The 18114-nt window shown below is 37.1% G+C and overlaps 1 protein-coding gene across 8 annotated transcripts in view; it reads left to right on the top strand.

Moving 5' to 3' along the window:
* LOC126248590 (catenin delta-2) overlaps positions 1 to 18114 on the top strand; it is a 546087-nt gene that overhangs the window by 371034 nt on the left and 156939 nt on the right. For 7 of the 8 annotated variants that reach the window (XM_049949706.1, XM_049949705.1, XM_049949703.1 and 4 more), the window contains exon 1: positions 8026 to 8612. The exons of the other annotated variant lie outside the window; for it this stretch is intronic. The gene's annotated coding sequence lies outside the window, so the exon portion shown is untranslated. Of the gene's footprint in view, positions 1 to 8025; positions 8613 to 18114 lie in introns of those variants that run through there. 8 annotated transcript variants of the gene reach the window in all.

Below are 18114 nucleotides of genomic sequence, written 5' to 3'. Positions count from 1 at the left end.
GAAATTCAACTACATATTTGTACACACGACTTATAACTTCCAAGAAACCACATATTTTAGCCAGTCCACAGGTCATGGCAGCTACGTATAAGACCAACACCATAAGTGTTAATCCAAAGTTCCTAATACTCAGGCAACTTCAGTAACCACAGGCATCTTTGATGTGAATTTGAATAGCTTTGACAGTAAGTGTTACTGCCACTTAATCAGTGTTGGGTGGATACAGGATACCAAACACTCATAAATGTGCGAGATATGTGACACATGTGAGTAGCTAATCGCTTTATCTTCAAACTGCAGGGATTTTCTGAATCCCATGCAGTTGCAGCTTGTCTCACAATGGAAGACAGGCCGTGTGATGAAAGAAAATTGCTTTAAATGCCTTCGACATCACCAGCATGACAAGAGAGTTCCACCAACACCAGATCAATATGATACGTCTGACATAAGTCATAAACCCCTTTGACAACACCTCACTTACAGTCATCCATCCTCAATCAGCACCATGAGCATACTGTATTAACTAGTCAGTGGTTTGATTTGAACCTGGGGTATGAGAAATGACATCCATTGGTGTAGTCTTTTGTTTGTCTATGTCTATTTGTTGTTTTTGCTACTAGCAGTTAGTTTCTGCTATTGTTCAAAGCCCTCACTCCTCTTCATCCACTGCTCTGTTCCCCATGCTATTGTTGCCTTGATGGTTCAACACATGATCATAGCTCATATCACCATCTTCTCCCTCATATTCCCCTTCTCGCTCTTCCATTTATTCGCAGTTAGTCTGTTGTTAATTTATTTGTAAATAAATGCAGGCACATCCAGACAATACACAGTGTCAAAGAATTCTTCTGTGATATATAAATGGTGTATTACTAAAACCTGAATAATATTATGAACTCCATGAAGAAATTGGAGGTTTTTTTGGCATAGAATGCTTTGTGAAGCTGCACTGGAACTTACGTGAGCATTTTGGTAGTAGGAGTGGAAAGTGAAATAATAGATTGGCACATGTGATGGATGAGATTTGTAGGTATTTTATAGTGCAATATGATGCAACATTTTGCATAAGACGACCAGGGACACGAAAATACAGTGAACCATATGTTTTCATGTTTTCATCCTTCTGCTGGTCAGACGCCTCTGTAAAGCTTTGAATTGTATGTTTAATTTATTTTCATAAGTCAGTAGTACATTACAGTTAATATTTTCTGATAAGTATGTGTTCTGTTAACATTGTGTTACTAACCTGATGCTACCCATTGAAGATACCTTTCATTGATGTAAATAGGTACGCAAGTACACATTACATCCTTACTCATCCTCTACTGCCAAAGTATTCTGTCGTTAATGTATAGAGGAAATGTTATCACTGCTTGTAGACACTTAGGGAAGATAATTATTAGGTGTAGGCATACTAATTTATAACATGTCTTACACTAAACTGCCAATAATTTCATGTTCTGCTCTATCTTTTATGACTAGCTTTCCATAAATTGCTTTTGTGTTTAGATATTGTCTCTGACGTAAGATGCCATATCTTTCACAACTTTAGCAAAGTGAAGAAAAATACTTGAATCACAGTGACGCTGATACACAATAGGGCAGCTATTTCGTTACTCTCGCATTTTATTTCATAATTTTGATCAACATTGTCAGGATTGTCGCCATTTTTTCTTTCTAGTAAGATCGTTTTTTATTAAAACGTCAAAAAATCAACCAAGATTTGAACTCTTCACCTACTGATCACCAGTACACACTTCTAACCATAATGTTATGAGAAACAAACATAGTAGCACTCCCCTTAAATACATGAGACCACATGCTCATGGAAAGTAATTTTGTGGATTTAATCTTAACTCAGAAACTTTCAACGTTATAATTTACAATTTCAAAAGACAAAAATAAGCGATTTTAGAAAGAAGCTTAAAGATTTATAGCCTCTGTGCCACGTATTTGTTGGTATGCAAGTACTGCCACTGCGATCTGAAAACTCAGTCAGGTCCATAATCTGTGTCGTAGCAATCTGGGACATCGTCTGCCAGCTGGCTAGTAAGCAACCATTAACACATTGGGCATAGGTTAATACAAACAGAACGTCAGATATCTCGCATTTCCTGAATTAATTACATTCGTACTCTCTCTAACATCATGCCCTGGCCCGATTTCTCTGCTGCTATTGCCAAACGGTCCGATTTTTCTGCCATTTCGTTTACAGTGGTCCTTTTTTAGTTTATTTTCCAGAGACCCCAAGTGAAATAGTCCTCATACAATCAGTAACTAGATCCACAAAAGCATTTTTATTTCATTCACTGGTTTCAGTCACCAAGTACACTTCTTCAGAAGGCTGTACATACAAGTATACCACAAATAAGTAAAACTTAGATAGCAATATTAAAATTTCAGATTGAAAAGTTTAAAAATTTTTAAAATTTAGGCATAAAAAAGGGAACATATTTATAACTATCGCATTATTTACGAGTGTCAAAAAACATGCACGCAGCACATTGCTGTGGTCCTAAAATAATGCAATAATGAATCCATAAATGCAATGCTTACATGTAGTTCATAGTGCCTGTACAAAAATGGTATAAGGAAGTAAAACAACAAGTGCAAACATCATGCCAGAACTGCTGTTAATGACATGCATATCTTGAGATTGGTCTCAGGCTGGGGGTAAAAATGCGATAAAATAACGAAGCAAAACATTACACAACTATAGTTGTCACAAAGCATAAACGAAAATGTAATTGTGCATAAGCATCATAATAAGTGAAAAATAAAAACCTAATGACAAATAAAATAATTTAATGCAAATGACAAATGGCACTATGGGTGGGAAATTTGGAAACTAATCTCCAGACAGCCATAGTAAGGGCAGTAGCTTGCTATCAGGGAACCTGTCACCAAAATCAAAGTGCAAAGCTTATCATGGGGCTGGAAACTGTAACTGGAGTAAGTGGAGACACATTTCTCGATAACTGGATAATATGAAGTGTCTGAAAGTGACTATAGAGGAAAGCAAGTGGCTACACAATTTTATTATAGTAAAACAACAAGTACTGTGATATTTGCATGTCGCAGGTACAGCTTGTGAAAAAACTTTGGGACCTGTCATTAGCTGATTAGCTCCAGTTCTAGCATGATGTCTGTTCTTGTTGTCTGGCTTCCTTACACCATTTTTGTAAAGGCACTATGGACCGCAATTAAACTTTTACAAGCTCTTTTTAATTAATAGCTTCATTATTGTATTAAATACAGTTTTTGTATTTTAGGACCACTGCAATATGCTGCATGCATCTTATTTTTTACCCTCAGAAATAATGTGGTAGTTATAAGTATGTACGATTTTTAAACATTAAAGTTTAAAAAATTTTAAAGTTTTCATTCTAAAATTTTAAATTCTTATCTACCTTCTACTTTTTGTGATATATTTTTCTGTATAGTCTTCTGAAGAAGGGCAGTACATGCCTGAAACTGGTTAAGGAAATAAAATTTCCTTTGTGCAACTGGTTGCTGATTATTTCAATAAATACAACTACAGTTGCTGAAGATTGATAAATTACTAAACATTTTCATTTAAAAAGTAATAGAATACTTGTCACAAAATACATAAATGTACAATACACTGAGGTGTATATGATAACTCTTACACTATTGTAACCATGCATCATCAAATAGAAAATGTATTCTACAAGACTTATTTACAATCTTTGTATTACTGCACTAAATTTGTACAGATGTCAGACTGTATGTAATACTAATGTTACCTTGTATTATTAGTAATGTAATCATATCATTTGCTTCTACTAAGGAAATTGTCAGTGGAGCAGAATAAGTTGGCCACCAACAAATCCCTTACATTTTGTTTAAACTCAACTCTAATTGTAGTTAAACTTTTTATATCTGCTAGCAAGTTGTTGAAAATGTGTGTTCCTGGAAAATGGACACCTTTCTGGACCAAAGAAAGTGACTTTAAATCCTTTGAAAGAATATACTCATTCCCAGCACTGCTTCCATTAACTGAGCTGGTGGTTTGAAAGATATATCCATTTTAACTACGAATTTCATTAAGGAATATGAGTAAACAGATTGGGCAGCAGTAATTAGTATACTCAGTTCTCTGAACAGGCCTCTGCAAGATGTTCTTTACTTCACAACAAAAATTATTCTTATTACACGTTGTTGGACCCAATAAACGTTAATGTGGCTTGACAAGTTTCCCAAACAATAATCCCTTATGGCATTATGGAATGGAAGTAAACGTAGTATGCTAGCTTTGTTATTTTTATATCATGTCCATTATAATTATCCGGGCTGTTATGCCGTGGTCGGTTGATGAATTCTGAGGTGATTCCCAACGTTTCATCTCCGACTGCGGGAGACATCTTCAAGGGGGTCCGTAGCTTGATGGAAGGTCCAACACACTACTGACAGTAGCGAGCCGGTGTGTGTGTTGGACCTTCCATCAAGCTACGGACCCCCTTGAAGATGTCTCCCGCAGTCGGAGACGAAACGTTGGGAATCACCTCAGAATTCATCAACCGACCACGGCATAACAGCCCGGATAATTATAATGGACATGATATTTCCGGCCGTGAAAGTTTACATTTTAGTATTTTTATATCACCTATGTCTGACATCATTTGCACTGCAATAGACATTTTTTAGATGCTTCAGCAGTTCTGTAGTGACCACCTCCCAATTTAATTCATTATCAAAAATGGTTCAAATGGCTCTGAGCACTATGGGACTTAACATCTATGGTCATCAGTCCCCTAGAACTTAGAACTACTTAAACCTAACTAACCTAAGGACATCACACAACACCCAGCCATCACAAGGCAGAGAAAATCCCTGACCCCGCCGGGAATCGAACCCGGGAACCCGGGCGTGGGAAGCGAGAACGCTACCGCACAACCACGAGATGCGGGCAATTCATTATCGAGCTTAAAGCCAAAGACTGTAATACTTTCAACTTCTTCTGTCTGTTTGGCCTCATATTTCACCTATATACTGGCAAGAAACATCTTACAACTTCTAAGCTGCATATAGTGTAGTTTTTTAAAGTTTGGTGACAAAGAATTGCCTAGAAACATTTTATTAATGTCCATGAAAATTCCATTAAACGACATCTCCAAGAAATAGTTTATTTTTTATTTATTGCAGTGTTTGCATCATATGCTAACACAACAAGCCTGGCCTCTGATGTTTCAAATTACAGGTCATTCATAGAAACAAGAAAAAATAAGGCCCTAAGACGGAACCCTGTGGGACACCACATGTAATGAGTTCCCAGTCGGATTGTGCCTCTTCACGTAATACATGTCTCCTTCCTAAGGCACCCTTGTTGCCTGTCAGAGATATAGCATTTGAACCATGCTGCAGCGTTTCCTATTACACTGTAAGGTTCTAATTTACTTAAAATTCCTCTGACAGTTCACGGAATATACCAGTCGCCTGTAGTTTACTGTCTAATGAATTAAGCACATTCTGGCTGTTTGTATAAATAGCATTCTTAATATCAGAACCCTTTATACATTTGAACAGTGACTCTGACAATATGTTATTTGCTGTAAGATGGTTGTATATTACCTTGATACAATCTTCTCGGGTTATCAGCCGAGTGATGGCATCGGCTTGTCGCAGTGTCTGAATGAGTTTCGTACTCATGATCTTCGCCTGAAGATAATAGTTACGAAACTCATTCAAACGATGTGGCGACGCCACCACTCGGCTGATCACCCGACAATACTTTGTAATTGGAATACGCCGAGAAAACCTGCACTCACATGTAAATTACGTTTTCTAAAATTTTCTAGAATGCTGCCAAAAATGAAACTGGGTGGAAACTTAAGCCCGGTCCACACGCAACGATCTGTCTGCGCAGACATCGGTGCAGATGTCTGTACATGCAAAAGATCGCTGCAAATGTGGTGTGTTCACACGACACAAACCCCAATCTACTACTCGCCCGCCATCTGTCGGTGTAGAAAAGAAATATCAGTGGCAAGCGACTACGCTCCCCGTAAACGTCAAACATTTAATTCAGTTATTTTGAAATATAGAAATGGAGGAAGTTCTGTTGTGGTCTGTGTTCGCAACTTGTGTTGCAAAAAACATTCAGACCAACCGCAGGAAACAGAGAAAGCGGGCAAAATGGTGTAGACAGTGGCTGCTAAAGCGAAAGCAGTTTTCTCACGTAAATTTACTGAGAGAGTTGCAGGACGAACCTAACGACTGGCGAAATTATTTGCGGATGGATGTCGAAACTTATAATTATCTCTTAAAGCTCGTAACCCTTCATATTATGAGAAACAATAATTGTATGGGAAGGGCAATTTCTCCTCATGAACGGCTGGCGGTAACATTGACACTCCAATTTCATCTTCAATTGTACTCCTGCTTGGTCTTGGTGTTTCTTGATCACTAAGAAAGCCAAGCAGATCAAAATACCATAACGTTGGCTGGTATACTTGATCTACTCCTACACCAGATCTAGATTTCTGAACTTTGGATAACTCAATTAGAGCATTGTATGCTGCAGTCTTTTTGTCTCGGTCACTATATTCTTTACTTTTAATCTTCTACAAACATGGGTACATGGGTGTTTTCTACATATTTCAATGAATTCACTTACAAACTCTCGAGAACACTGACGTGTATCAGCCAATTTAATGCCCGGTGCGCACAAATACAAACACTAGACTGAGCAAACAGCTGTTTCGCGCCAGATTTGCGGCGATCTCCTGTCCACACGCTCCAACTTGTCTGCGCAGATGTGGTTTGAACCCACAGATTTGAGAGGTTTCGCTCAAACCTCCAACTCCAACTTCCAGGTTTGTACACACCTCAGGTTGGTGCAAATCTTCTGTCCACACGCAACGATCTGTCTGCGCAGATGTGATGTGCGCAGACATTTGCGCAGACAGATCGTAACGTGTGGACGGGCCTTATAGCGGTATTCCGTTATCCCCTTTCTCAGAAAATGCTTAATGTCAGCACATTTCAGCTATTCGGGAAATGTTCCAGTGATAAATGAGTGGTTACACAGATACAATTACTTAACGTGCTATGTAACTTAGAAGTACACTTCTTGATTTTAAAGATGTTACTGTAAACATTACTTCTACCGATATAATGTAGATAAGGCCATATTCATATTACTGTATTGAAGATATTTCTAATGACTGGTGTGAGATATGCCATGACAGCATTCGCTGAACCCGACAATCCCATCCTAAACTAACATATGACGTAACACAATGGAAAGGAACTTTGTTACAGTGAATAGTTATTCTCTACAGTGACCCCTTGACCGTATTTTTTCGGTGGATACTAGAATTTGTTTATGTGATGCAATAAGAAATGTTAACGACATACATTAAATTCTAGCTCATGTAACAAAGAGTCATTATGTCAAACATTATTTACTATAGCCCAAGTTCATCATTTACTTCTCTGCTAAACAGGGAACCAAGTTCTTTTAGATATCATGGGAAATTAATGAACGAAACTCAGTTTCATTCTGTGCTTTTCCATGTGTACTAGTCCGTTATATTAAATGATTAGTATGCCATCAAATTACATCTCACAACGTTGCGTTCGCTACAACTGGTACCAAACTTAGTTTTTGCTGAACGTTGTACACAGCGTAACCTGTTCTCAAAAATTCACTTGAGCTTGACATGATCACAGAAAATGCCAGGTTTTTACAATACATCACTTTAATACATAATCATATGAAAATAATCTTCCGTCGTACTAGAAGAAAATAGTTGACTCTAGATATTACTGTTTAAATCTTGTAATAATTGCAACTCTGTCTTGGGTTACAATCCTGGCGTTCAAATACCGAAATTTAAAATAATCTTCATGCGCTTTTGAGTTCTGCCGTTTAATTTAGAATTTACTTATGACCACCAGGATACATTTAACTACTCCAGATTAGTGTAATTTTCCTTGGACTTTTAAAAACGTAACCTAATTGCTCATGTATTTCAAATGGAAGATACTCTCTGCAAGGCAGAGGTGTATCATCGTTTGTACATTGGGTGTGGAACGATTATTCGGATTTAGAAAGCTAGCACTTCCAGCGGAATCATCATAGAAAAACTATGGAAATTTTAATGACTCATAAAAATTGTGCGATAACTGAAACCAAACATTGCTCTTTGATTTTACGCCTGCTGTGTTTTACAATACTGTGGTAGCACGGCCGGGAAGGAAAGGGCGAAGCTGCCTGCTGACGTAATGGATATTGAGGGGATATTCTTTACTACTTAAGGTTACTGGTTTTCTGGTGGAAGTTTTGTTAAAGTAAGACTTAATTTTTCTAATGTATGGCGACGTTCATTTGTGGGTACTGGGACTACAGTCTCGACCGAATGAAGCTCTTATAAATAAATAAACCACGCAACGGGAAGGTGCAGTGAAATTGCATCTCGTAACTGTGCTCATGATTGTGAGGTTATTTCTTGTTTTTGTAGCATTTAATGACAGAAATGCCATGTTGTTGTGTTTTTATTCGAAGAAGTGTATTTCGTGAATTTCTGTGACGTAATGAAGCTAAAATGAAGAGCTCGAATTTGGGAGAAGAATGACCGTGATAAATGGTAAGCTTAATTATTTTGACAGTTCGTTTCCGTTGTCATTTAAGTGTTGAAAAAGTGATGTTTTGCTCCTCTGATATGCTTTTCACTACCGAACGAAGAGAGTGTTGTTGTTTGTTTATGAATTTAAATGTCCTGATAACGAGGTTATGTTTTCGGGAATTGTGTGTAGAAGAGCTAGAAATGGGATAAGAAAAAAAACAATAACATTCTAAATGGATCGAGGTCCCTATACTGGTAATTAAATTGTTATTTATTGTATGGAATGCATTTTACACCACGGACATCGCAGTATTAAGTCGTATCTGCACGTTGTAAACTATTGTTATATGTAATGTAAAACGTGCAATAGGCCTAATTATTTGTTTTGGTATATGTAAGGGGACACCGACAAATGATGTGGAATCTGTAGATTTCGTAATATAAGTGAAGTTCTCGAGTGAACGAAATAACTGGTGCAAGTTCTCCAGTGCAGAGAATTTTTGTAGGAACTGCACGTTTGGAATTTGAAAATTCTTTCCAGACTCTCTCTTAAAAATTCTTTCCTGATTCTGTGTTACTGTGTAATCACTACTGTAAACAAAACAAAAAATATGTACACGTTAGTTACCCCTGTTGTAAGCAACGTTTGACGAACATTATTTTTACTGTCCTTTGGCAAAGGAACATCACCAGTAAATCTTACCTGTATGAAACACGTTTTTAGAACTTGTATGCTTACTTTAGTTTTCTCATTCGGAAGACAAAAACTAGATTCAGAAATGCACTATTGTAACAAATAGATTAGTGTGTGGATCTAATTGGCCGATATCACCTCTAATAAAAATAACAGTGGATATGCTGATGGTCATGTCAGACTTGTAATGTGGAGCCAACCCAGGCTACTGAATGCTGATGTCAAAAGAAAACTGGCGGCTGCTGCTGCTGCATAAATCTTCAACTAAAAGAAATACAATATTTTCATTTGGAACTGGATCTAATATTTACCCAGCACAGTTACGAAAACTGCAGTCTGTATTTTTCACAAGTAATGATTGAAAAGTAATGATCCCAGACTAAAAAATAATAATAATCTATTCTCGTGTGTTACTGTGGTTTCATTTTTAATTATGTTCCTCCAACTGTTCCAAACCACTCACAAGGAAAAGGATAGAAATAGTTGTGAATGACAATAACTGTTCAATCAAAATAAAACAGAAATAGTTATAGTTTGCTGCACAGACCTTTGTGCCACGAGGTACCCAACATGTACAGGATGTCTGATATATCTTAACCACCCCCAATAACTCTTTGTATGGAAGCAAAATAAAAAAAATCATGCAGATGATGATTAGCTACCAGGATGACATTGACCAACATGATTGCCTTTCTTGCAATGATGTTTGTTACAAACATATAAGTACAAACAGCATTATGTGTCCTTTTTTTAAAAAGTAGCAAGTAGCACCCTATATATTTTTCATTCTGTAACCCACTACCTCTTCTCAAGACCTATTCGAAAAAATATCACAGTGTGCCATTCACACTAACGTATTATTAAAAAGTATCACAAAATTTACTTTGACTCTCCTTTACTGGTACACTGGTTCACTTGCTGTAATTGACAATAGACAAATATTAGTACATATAAAATGCACACCAGTCACTTAGTCAACTGTCACTTGTTGAAGATTTGTGTGTGTACAATGTACACCAAGATGAGACGGTAGAAGTGCTGCTCTTATACAAAGACCAGAGCGGTAATTACTGTCATGTTCTCTTATTTACAATAAGATTACATGTAGTACACAACTGTGATACTTTTAAATGGTATGTTGTGTACAGTGAAGACATCACTTGATTAAGAACTGCATAATCAGTACTATTATTTTGTTGTGACTGAAGGGAGGCATAATGCTATTTGGGCAGAGAAACTGCCTGACAAGAACCCACCTTCCTGACGAGTGTTTACTTGTCTTGTGACGGTTTAGGAAATGGAACGTTTGAACCCAGGGCAACACAATAATTGTAGAACTCGCGCAGGCAAAGCCTCCGTAGCTGTTAACCTTGCTTCAGTTGCAATGAGTCCATACATGAGTGCATGACAGGTTAAACAGGAGATTGGGATTCCTAAACCAAGTCTCTGTCACATTCTAACACATCACCAGTTCTATCCTTATTGTACATACTTTCACCAAAAGTAGCATGGGAATGGTGTACAGTCAAGTCACTGGACACAGCAGCAAATATTTGCCAACCAGAACTTTGATGAATGTTCTTTGCCAAACAAAGAATAGGTAAATAGAAAGAACATGTATTATTAGTCTAGCAAAAGCCCCCAGTGGCTTACACAGGTTGAACATCAGTGTCCACAGAGAGTTAATGTCTGGTATAGGATGTTTTTTACTGCAATTAGTGACTATTATCTCACCAGTGGTAATTCAAAACTGCAGTGTATATTCCAACCTTCTCCCATGAATTCATCCTCGTCTTGTGGATGAAATTCTGCTAAGTACCAGAATGCTTATGTGGTATGAAAATGATGGATGTCCACTGCATAATGCCTTGCGTGCACATAGTGTTCTGAACTGAAGACATCAAGCCAGGTGGATTGGCTGTGGAGGCCTGATCAGTCTCCTGACTTCAATCCTCTAGACTTTATCTGCTGCGGATGTATAAAAGACATCATCTATTGGGATATTCCAACTGCTCCAGAGAACATACAGAAACATATTGTGCTTCTGTGTAATTCATTTCACCAGGTGGCACTGCACTGCACTGCACTGCACAGTACCACTGTCCGTGATCACCAGTTTGAGCATTTTTAAATGTTCCACACATTTTTGCACCCACAATGGATTACAGAATGGTATTAAAGATGCTCATTTATGTTGCTCATTAAATTGAATGGTGTGTTTACAAGGAGATTTGATACTTTTTGTAGAGTCATTGGGGAGGGTAAATGGATTACTGAATGAAAAAATACAGGATGCTGTTTAAAAAAAAAAAATGTACTACTAATGATCATATTTTCCTAATGAACTAAGTTACAAAAAATGTTATCCTGTTGGCTTATATTCCTCTTTTAACTCAACACTGTTTGCTTCGTATATATGCTTAATATCATTAAAATATTGGGGGCGGTCTAGAGTAATATCAGGTGTAGAAGTAAAAGCTTCAACGGCCAACGTGTCTAATTATAATTTTATTTGTGATGTCCGGTTTTGGCAAATCTAAGTTGCCGTAATCAGTGCTGGGAAGCATATAGATCGCAAGTTACAAACTGAATTGGGTCTGGTATAATAAGGTGGGTTATTAGCATCAACTTGTGTTCATTTTCATTGGTGGGGCTCAGATAACAAGGCAGTAAACTTTATAATGAATTTGTTCTGAATTGTAGTTATATAACCTGTATTTTTGTTATTTATAGTGAAGGAAAGGAATCTTTCAACAGGTTACTTCCCACTAATTTACCACGGTATTACGACAAACATGACTTATGCATGTAATATCTGTTGTTTCATCTGCCTGTACAGAAAAAAAAGCGGAAGCCTTAATGCCTGCAATCAGTTATTCAATGTAAACTGGATACATATAGTTTAAAAATTCCTTTTGTGTAACGCGTGACATACATTTAACAGTTGGAAGTTTGAGTGGTCTATTTTTTGTAGAGGTATTGAGGAGGGTAAATGTTGTGTTTACAAGGGTATTTGATTCTTCTTGTAGTGGCATTGAGGAGGGTAAATGGATTACTGTCATCATTTCATAGAAGAGTTAACAAATCTAAGAAATGGCAACAGTTAGCTGACCCCTTAGTGCAAACTCATGAGGTCCACGAAATGTTAAGCGCTCTGTTATTCTGGTTAACATGTGTGTATTCTTTGTAACTAATTATGTTTTGGAATTGACATTTTATATTCTGAATCAATCTCAGCAGCAACATTAGTGGTAACAAACAATTTGCATTTGCTAGCAATTTCTAAATGTAATTCAGTTTCTTAAATGATCTAGAATGATCTTAAATGATCTGTTGTCCACATTTTTTCACCACCAAATAACACACATTTGGAGCAAAATAAGTTTTGTTTGTCTTCACTCACTGTTAACCCCGATTTTTTGCAGAACCATGTATTGCAGAAAGTTTTGTTCATCTTCCCATCGAATTGAGACATTAAGAAACCTTATAGTTGATTTGCACCTGACTGATTGATTTTCAGCTTCTCTTCCACACTCAATCTGCTTTGTTGGTTTTAAAATCACTGTAAGAATATCTGAGTTTCAACCACACAGTTCCAGAATACAGAATCCACATGAAAGATGCCCGTCTTTGCTGCCTGCGAAATTTCCCATTGACCTGCAGGAAGGTGTGTTAAGTGATGTGGGTGAAAATTCGACCTACAGGCCCAAGCCGGCTGTTCCCAGATATTGTGTAGAGGTGCGGACTGGTGTGCGAGTGGTAATGTGACAGACAGCAGGGTTCGCTTAGGGTGTGCACAAGTTGGTTCCAAATTATGCCGTGGCAAGGAACGAAGTGGGGAAAAGAAAATGGCATGGTCATGTCACTCTGACTGCAGTTTACAGATCATGGGGCATGGAGGAAGTACAGGCCAGTAGGTTCTGGCTCTCATCTGAATGGTGTGGGTAATGGAAAATGATTTTGTCACTGGTAGGATGAGCTAATAGGAAGGGTGAGGGAGGAGTAGGAGCAAGATTTGGCCATGCTACTGGTAGCTCAGAGTAGCCTAATGTGTTTCTTCAGCAGTACTACCTGCCGGTAGCTCGTAACATCTTTGCCTTGCCTTGTTGTTCTCTGTCTGCTTTCATCTGTTATGTGACTATGACCCTTGGGCAGTTGGTGCGATTTGCATATGATGTCATATGAAGTTTTATGCAAATCTTGTTTTATTTCTGACATGGTGATGTATTACTTACTTTGTGTTTGTGGAATGTCATGTCTTGACACAATATATTGTGTGGAGATATGCTGCATATACATAAACTATGCTGTATACATCCATTTCTTGAAATTATGATCTCCACCTAAATATATCAGACCTGATTATGCTTGTAATTTGTGATCTGTAACATTATGTTACAGAAATTACAATTCTATGGTGTAAATGGAATAGCATATGGTGGTTTAAGCCACACCTACAGAACAGTAAGCAACAAGTTTCCTTATATAGGTCAAGTGATTTAAATAAATTTTGCCACTTCTTATAACTAGAGTGAAATTACATTAGGTGTTCCATAGGGTTCAATCATGGGCCCCCTTCTGTTCTTGATCTATGTGAATGACCTCCCTTCCTGTCTGAAACAGGAAGTTGAACAGACACTGTTTGCTGATGATACAAGCATCATTATTAATCCTGTAAAAGAAAGCCAAATTGAAAATGATACAAATACGGTCTTTGGAAAGTCATTAATTGGTTTTCTGCAAATGGGCTTGCTGTAAACTTTGAAAAAACACAGTACATCCAATTTTCTGCTGCAAAAAGTACATTTCCTTCAATAAATATAACACATAAACAGAAGTCAGTAGACAGGGTAGAGCATACCAAGTTTTTGGGTGTACATGTAGATGAAAATCTTAATTAGAAAATTCATATTTTGGATCTCCTAAAGTGACTAGGTTCAGCAACTTTTCCAATCAGAATAATTGGCAATTTTGAGGATATAGAAATTAGTAAGCTAACATACTTTGCATACTTTCACTTTCTGATGTCATACGGAATAATATTTTGGGGTAACTCAACATTTAGACAAAAAGTATTCACTGCTCAAAAGAAAGTGGTTAGAATAATGTGTGGGGTTCATAGTCACACATCCTGTAGGCATGTTTTTAAAAGATTGGGAACTCTTTCAACAGCCTCAAAAACATCTACTCACTAATGAAATTTGTTCTCAACAACATGGACTAGTTTAAAAACAACAGTGACATTCATGATTATAATACCAGAAAAAAGAAAGACTTACACTATCTTTTGCTCAACCTATTTTTGCCACAGAAAGGTGTAAAATATGCTGCTATAAAAAATTTCAACAAATTACCCGATGAAATAAGGTGTCTGACAGATAGCAGTAATAGCTTCAAAAATAAATTGAAATTGTTTCTCTTTGACTACTCCTTCTAGACCATAGATGAATTCTTGAATAGGAATAAATAAATCTATAAATATAGTATATGCATTTTGTGCCATTTGAGGGAATGGGGTAAATAATCCAAATATTAATCTTTAACTCTGTATTGTTATATATATTAAAAAATTTTGTTTCATATGTGCATTTCTTGACACGTTCCACATCATAACAGCTACCGTACCATGTGATTGATCAATGGAACACTCAACCAACCAACCAACCAACCAACCTTACCGATCCAATGGTGGCAACTCGATTTGTTGAAACCAGTCATTATAATTAGCGATCTTGGTTGTTAAAGTTTTTACCTCTGTTTCATTTGCTTGGTAATTTTTTTATTTTGCATTGGATAAAAAGTCGTTTTCTGTGGTCGAGATAAGTGGAACACCTTGTATATTGTCTATATTCATAAGTATCTGCATTGTAGGATTGCTTGAGAAACAATGTTGCCCTTAATATTCATTGAGGTGAATTTTTTTTCTACCATTCAATGTGAAGCTTTGTGAAAGCGGTATTCCATTATTCAAATGTCATGGTTAACTTGGGCTGCTGCTCGCATGTATCAGGACGACTCAGTAGAATAGTACATTATACCATACCATGATTAGTAAAGCACTGTTTCTGTCATTTTATGTTTTTAACTTCTTACATTCATACGTACATATTCTTTCCCTGTGGTAACTATTTCCTGTGTGGTTTCACATTCCACAGTGTTGCAGCTGTACTGCAATTATTTTGTTTAATCAAGTTTTCTCACCGTTTTCCTATATTTTGCTGCCGAGGCAAAATTTCTGCAGTCTCTGTTGTTAAAATTTCACTTGCAAATTGATGGTTACATATATTTGTTTATGTTGTTACCACATGGTGTGACAGAAGCTTTGAAAATTATTTCCAAACATTTCTGATCCCCAAATGATGATTCTGTTTAAAGTTACTCTTCACTAGAGTCAAATGATTATCCAACAGTTTAACCTTAAACTTCACTATATTACTCATAGACATTTATCATGCATGTGCATTTTCGAGATACATGTGTACTCCTCTAGTCTTGTATGATTTGTTGATGGTGCTTTGGCATGATTATTATGACCATTTATTGCATTATTTCTTGAAAAATATAAATGTTTTCGATGATGAAAGACATTAATGGATAAGTGCGTTGTGACAAGGGTGTCAAAAGTTTTTGGCATGTGATAACCTCTTGCACTTTTATTAATTTATGTATGATGTATGTACACATTACACACAAAAAAACTTGCAGGAGATTGGTCTTTTAAATGTAACACAGTGTTTGTAAATTATTATTATGAAAAGATTGTTAAATATTTGGTTGGTGCATAAGTTTGCAGCCTTTTTCCATAAGATCAATAAACACAACAGATACACATAATAGAGACTTCAGTCATCAATAATATATTCTCCTTCACTGTTAACAACAGCCTGCCAATGCTGGGGAACTTTTTTATTCCACATCTGTAGAAATCATGTGGTTTTGAGGCAAAGAACGCATTGGAGCATATTTTCATCTGGAAAGGATGTTCCTTAAAGGTTGTTTGATAGAGTGTGGAAAAGATGAAAATATGAGGGTGCAAGATCAGATGAATAAGATGGGTGCAGAATGACTGCCCAACTCAGCTTGTGTATAGTGTTTTTGTCTGCCTAGCAGAACACGGGCGTGCATTATTGTGGAGTAGCCTCACTTCATGCAGTCTTCTTGGTCATTGTTCTTGGATTGTTTTTGCAAGATGTCTCAGTTGTTGATAATAAATGTCATTAGTGTCGGGAACAACTCTGGGAAGCAATTCGTAGTACACCACACTGTAGCTGTTCTACCACATGCATAATGTTATCTTTTGTGGGTGCATGCAGATCTTTGTAAAGGGAATTTTTGCTTTGTTTGGACTAAACAGTTCCTTTCTTTTCCTGATTCTAGCCTAAAGACATCATTTCTTGTCACCAATAATGATACAGGATAGAAATGGTTGGTGTTGTCCTGAGCTCATTGATGACGAGCAAGCAGAGGTACACATATGGCCACCCATTGATCTTCGTGGTTTTGGTTTAGAGCATGCAGTATCAATACACTTGATTTTTGAACATTCCTCATTGGAGCAAATGTCAGACAATGGTGAAATGATCACAGTTCATCAAATTTGCGAGTTCTTGAGTACACTGACATGGATAATTGTGGATTAATGCGTATAAATGATCTTCAAACCTCAAAGGTCTTCCTGAATGAATGTGTAAAGTCATTAATGTCAAAATGATTCTCCTCAAAACCATTTTCATGTCATCCTATATCCAATGGCATTAGCCCCACACATGGCGCAAATGTTTCTGGCTGCCTCTGCTGCTGTCACCCCCCCCCCGCCCCCCCCCCCCAAACTCAAACAGAAGAATATGTCAGAAATGTTCAGATTTATTTGCTTGGCACTCCATATTCTAGCATCTATAGCTTCATACGTTATCCTCAGATGATAAAATTGACAATATGTAAACTCAAATAGCGACCATGAACTACAAATAAAAACTGACAATATGCTACAAACTTGTGGATCAAACTAATATAAAAGTAGCATAGACCTTGAGTTACGTTGCAGATCAACTTGTTACAACTAAACTCTTTATTTTGTATTTGCAACCAGTCAGTCACCACAACGAAAAGTTCAAGGGGTTAGGAGGGGTGGCACCTTCAGACTTTGACAAAATAATTTCGCAGAGGTGTCTGTAGATTGTTCTAAAACTAACACCAGATAAAATTCTAATAACACAGTTACTTTTAAAAATGTTGTCACAGTAAATTTTCCAAAAAAATTATTGTGTCTTTTATTAATAGATACTGTCAGTGGCACACACAACGTGGGCTGGCTTCTGGCCTGGCAGAAAGTACATTGCACCCTTTTGTTCGCCACAGCACGAGGAGGGAGAAGGTGACAAGCCCATTACCCCGACCACTTTTATCCTCAAGACTAGTCCCAGCTCGAGTACTCAGTTTGATTGTAGGCCGAAGTAGACCTGGGACAATCCTGGAGGGACTAGAATGAGGAAAATTTCTGACTCATACTGGGATTGAATGTGGTATCTCCCAGAGTCAGTCTGGCACTCTACTACTACACCACCACTCTCACACCTGTGTTATTAGTGAATGTAAATATGAAGAATAAAGTAATTTCCTTTTTAGTTTTGACATGAAAGCACTAGATAGGTAAGATATGAGTTTATATTTTGTGGAAAGCTTGGAAGAATTTTTATTTATTTATTAAAAGGTGCCGTAGAATCTAGTCACTTCGTGAACACATTGATTCATACAGTATCATATTATAATGTGGCTGTTTTTTACACTGGAATAGCATAGGTTGAAATAGTCCCCCAAGCTGTTTTTCTA

Source organism: Schistocerca nitens, chromosome 3, assembly GCF_023898315.1.
Source record: "Schistocerca nitens isolate TAMUIC-IGC-003100 chromosome 3, iqSchNite1.1, whole genome shotgun sequence".
In the NCBI taxonomy this organism is placed as follows: Eukaryota; Metazoa; Arthropoda; class Insecta; order Orthoptera; family Acrididae; genus Schistocerca; species Schistocerca nitens.
Note: the sequence above shows the minus strand (reverse complement) of the source record. Positions and strands in the feature narration are given on the sequence as shown.